The sequence below is a fragment of the Euphorbia lathyris genome, chromosome 3, assembly GCF_963576675.1.
Source record: "Euphorbia lathyris chromosome 3, ddEupLath1.1, whole genome shotgun sequence".
NCBI lineage: Eukaryota > Viridiplantae > Streptophyta > Magnoliopsida > Malpighiales > Euphorbiaceae > Euphorbia > Euphorbia lathyris.
Genome location: NC_088912.1, coordinates 12559871 through 12564716, shown reverse-complemented (window position 1 = coordinate 12564716; position 4846 = coordinate 12559871). Strand labels below are relative to the sequence as shown.

Sequence of the window (4846 nt, the reverse complement as noted above, 5' to 3'; positions counted from 1 at the left end):
TGGTGATGACTCTATGTGGAACTCGACAACGGACACTACAAGAAAACAGCGAGTTAGCAACCGAATTTTCGGTTGCTAATTCGGTCGCTAATTCTGTTTAGCAACCGGAATCTACCATTTTGCAACCGAATCACTTCGGTCGCTAAGTAGCGTGTTGGTAACATCAGCAACCTGTTATTTTCATTATCGGTTGCTCATTGAGCAACCGAATAGTCGGTTGCAAACTGCGGTTGTAAATTCTGCGACCTGTTTTTGCGACCGAATCTGGTTGCTAACTGGCAAAGAAGCACCATGCACCACGTATCGTTTACCGACGAATTCCAACAGAATTGCCGTGGGTAAAATTTTGGATACTTTTTCTCATCAAATTTCCATACGGACTGCACTAATATATACGGACATTACCAATCAAATTTAAGATTATTTATAATTACAATTACAAGCAAACTTCACAATAAATTGAACATATTTAATTAATAATTCATGAAACGAAAAATATACATTCATAAATAATATTCAAAGATTAAGTCAATATACATATATAAACATTGAAGCCATTAAGGCATAAGTCTCAATGTTGTTCTTATCTCAAGAATTACAGTATTAACACCTAATTAGATTCATCAGCAGAACTTTAAATGACAATGATCTTAAATTTCTAGGATACCGGTCATGATAATACTCGGAAGCAGCTGAACCCAGTCCAAAAATGCCATCATCCCTATTAAGCCCTCCAGCCAGGTAGAACGCTCTTAATTCTTCAATGGAGTGAACAATTTACTCAATTGTCTGTTCAATTTTAACTTGGGTAAGATGTTCATAAGTTTCCTACAATAAACAGAACAAATCGAAATGACAATCACATTGCAACTCCAATAAAACAAGTAAGGAGACAGAACATGTGTTAATGATTTTTTATGCCAGCAGCCAAGAATCGAAAGGACACAATATTAGGAAACAGGACATGCAACAACTTTCATAATCATAGGCAAATGTAAACTACAAATTCTGTATGGAATAATAGACATAAAAGTTATGACACAACATGATTTACAAAGACAGCCCAGCTTGGAAATAAGGAGTTCAAATCTAAAGAAACACAGTACGAACAACAAGCATTAAAATAGTTAAAAAAACAGCAGGACATTAACAAAAACAGGACATCAGAGCATGAATAGCAGAGACAGTAGAGCATGAACAACGGGACAGTCTCAAAATAGCGGACTCAGCATTTGATAACCAATTTTTAAGGAACATGGCTTAAAGTCAACTACAATACATGCTTCAATATAGTAAATTCGCAAGAGGAAACTCTTTACCTTGCACATAGGTATTAACCCACAAACTCCAACGATTTTAGTCCTGAATCTGATCGAAACTGAAAACCGAATAGAAACAGATCAACAAACTCTAGCAATCCACTTTTTGTACAACAATTAAGTTCTCCCTGAATCTGTAGAGAAGAAATTATACATGAAAAAGGATTAGAAGAAGAAAACAAATGAAAAAAGAAAACGAAAAATCGGAAATAAGAGGAGCAGTTATAACGGTCAAAACACAGAACAAAGAAAAGAAGACAAGTTATAAACGGTGGGTCTATCTAGTAATTTTATGGATATATTATAGTAACAACACTTCCCCAAAAACCAATTTGTTTCATTTACTAAAGCAACCTGAGTAATCCATCTTTTAATAAGTTGGAAAAAAGCAATTAGAGTAGCATAACTGACTGATAAAACTGGAGTTGGAAAAAAGCAATTTGATAACTCATAAGTGGATTAAACTAACTGGGCAGCAAAACTAAATAAGAATCGATAACTAAATAAGTTGGCAAACTTCAAAAAGTATTTATGTAGATACTATTGTGCATTTTAACTCATTTGGAGAAGTCGTGGTGTAGAGCTTATGCTTGAGCAAGTTTTTTAAAACCTTGTATGTTCCTGCATGTCCGAAGTAATTAATTAGGTACATAATAATGTCATATTAATTGAAATGAAGTGAAAAAAAACAGAAATAATGTGAAAAAGAACATATCAGACATTACAGGACTATTTATAAAGCAAATACTAATAATATATATTTGAGAATATAGGTACTGACATTACTCATGCCCATCTCAACATCAGTAAGAACTCTAAAATCATCTTTTGAGAGATATCTTAAGATGTCCAGAACCAATTTCATGTTTCCTCATCTTATAACTCTTGAAAAAACCCAAGAAAAATAATCAAATCAGGGAATCAACTAACAAGCAAAATGTCAAACTGAACTAGCTACAAAAAAAAAAAAAGCCAGACAAGACAGATCCTGTAGAGATCATTTAAACTCATATTGAATCAAAAAAGAAGTTTCTCCTAATGTGGGGACCTTCCAAATTAACATGTAACGAAAAAGACTTAATGTGGACAACAGAAATCCAACACAAGAACCAGTGACAAATTCAGAGGGACTTGAGTAGCCACCGAATCCAGAGGGATTTGAGTAGCCACTAATTACTATAAGTACTGGAAAATTTCATCCGTTACTGATAAGAAGTATATATAGATATCAAAACCAGCTATCAAGAAAGGAAGACTGGAATTGGAGCAAAATAAGCACCAAAACGATGAAAGCAGCGACACCCCAAGGGGAGGAGGTGATTTTGATACATGAATTGACCCAAAATAATAATTTGAGTGAAGACTATACACCTCATGAATTATTTGTGAAAGAACACAAAGATCTAATGGGAATAGGTGAAAAATGGATGAGTGAAGACTATACTCATCTTTTTGCAAATTTACATTCAAGAACAAATGAAACATCTGTTTCAATTTACCAATCCAAATTGAAAATCTACAAGAGGCATGCTCTAAATTGTAAGTAGAAACAACTTGTAAGAAAACAACCCACTGAACCAATGATACTTGAGCCAAAAATTGAAAAATGGTAAATCATAACAGTTTAAGCAAAAAAATTTATGACCATTTAACTAATCTGATCCAAAAATTGAAACAGAAAATTGATGTGACTAATTTAAGCAACAGTTGATCTAGCAACTCCAACTTTACTGCATGCCCAACAGAAGCCATATTTACATTAATGCCTTTGATGAGATGATCAAGTCAAGAACAAAAGAAACTCTGTCTTTCAGATAAAGTGGAACCATATTGATGTTAATTATGCAATTTTCCTACATGATGTCAATTGCCTGAATCCTTTACATGTTGATGCCATTTCTCTTCAACTTATTCATCTTCTCATCTTGTATACTATAATATTAATTGATGTATTTTTTTTATAGCAAACCAGAGTTCAAATTACTACCCTTGATTCATAATCCCATCAAGTATTTCACGTGCACATAATGAACTTAATAACACATTTCATAAAACAAACATCTTTTTATCATTCCTAAAGAACCAATTAATCAAATAAAGTCCTAAGGATCACTTATTTTCAATCAGTGAGTGTCATACCTTGATAGTTGCAACCAGTGAGGCCAGCAAGTGTAGATTTGGTCTGAAAACTCCAAGCTATGCAAAGAGGTGAGGACAAAGACCGATTAACCCAATTATACACCGTAAAACACCTAAACAAGGCACAACTACAGAGTTTAATAGGTAACATTGGTCAAAATTCAGAACATATAACAAAAATGATAGGATATTAGAAGGGAAAAATAAAAAATCAAAGGATAGAAAAGTTACCATTGGAGAAATTTTAATTGAATGTTTAGCCTCTAAACCAGAAAATTGAACAATACAGTGACACCGAGCAAAAGCTTCTTCCAAACGTGCTTCATAACACCAAAACCTATTTGAATAGACCAGCCAGTTGCTTCTTCCTTGACTTTGCTTTTCTTCTTCCTGGACTCCTAAAGCTTCTAAAAAATGTTGAAGAGACCAGCCATGAGTAGTAGCCGGATTAAAGGGAACGACCATGAAGAGAAAAGAAATCAGAGCCATTAGCGCCTTGAATTTAACTTTTTCTCCTCTTTGGTAACTCAGAAGAGCTTGAACCCTATCTTGTATCCTGCTGCTATAAGGGAGATCTAAGGTTGAGCGGAACAATAATTTGAGTTCCACGCACTAACATCTAGCGCTAAGAAATTAAAGGAGTTATCCAAGAGGAATTGAAGAGAAAGAGAGGAATTAGGTATACTAGTTCTGGAATTAGAGATTGAAGAGAAAGAGAGGAACTGCGAAGAGAAGAATTAGGGCTCGAAGAGAAAGAGAGGAATTGCGGCTCGAAGAGAGAGAAGAATTAGGGCTTGAAGAGAGAGATGAGCAAAACCTTCTCTTCTTTCTTTTTATATTTTTTTATTTCTATTTTACTTTTTATTTTATTTTATTTTATTTTGCAACCCCGTGACATGTTGCTGAACAAAAATTCTAGTTGGTAAAACAGGGGTCAATTAGGCCGACACTTTTTGCAACAGGGCAAAATTATTAGCGACCGATTCGGTTGCTATTTAGCGACCGAATATAAACCGGTCGCTAACTTCGGTCGCTAACTCACCATTTTCTTGTAGTGGGAGCTGCACACGCTTAGAGAACTCCAGCTCCCTGTTTTAAGGCATCGGGCTCTGCGTATAATTCTAATGCGCTGGCAACCGCCTCCGGACACTTAGATGAAAGTAAATACAGATGCCTCTGTTATTGGCTGCCCATGTTCGGCGGGTTGTGGGGGAGTCTACAGATCGGCGCGCGGTGAATTCTCCGGAGCATTCTCCTATAACTTGGAATCGTCTTTTTCCTATGCTGCAGAACTCTCGACAGCAATAACAGCCATTAACATGGCGTTCGATAGGGGGTGGCTTCGGCTTTGGCTAGAGAGTGACTCAATGTTTGTTGTTAATTTGCTG

At 35.4% G+C, this 4846-nt stretch overlaps 1 long non-coding RNA gene across 4 annotated transcripts; it reads right to left on the bottom strand.

Annotated features, from left to right (window-relative positions):
* Positions 1-513: 513 nt before the first annotated feature.
* LOC136223730 (uncharacterized) lies at positions 514-4244 on the bottom strand. 4 transcript variants are annotated; one of them, XR_010686085.1, is made up of 5 exons: positions 3690-4244; positions 3459-3571; positions 1861-1940; positions 1320-1453; positions 514-828 (listed from the first exon to the last, which is right to left on the bottom strand). It is a non-coding gene; the product is annotated as an uncharacterized lncRNA (long non-coding RNA). The 4 variants fall into 4 exon arrangements; XR_010686087.1 differs by having other exon boundaries at positions 1320-1940; positions 3459-3586; XR_010686084.1 differs by having other exon boundaries at positions 1320-1940.
* Positions 4245-4846: the final 602 nt, after the last annotated feature.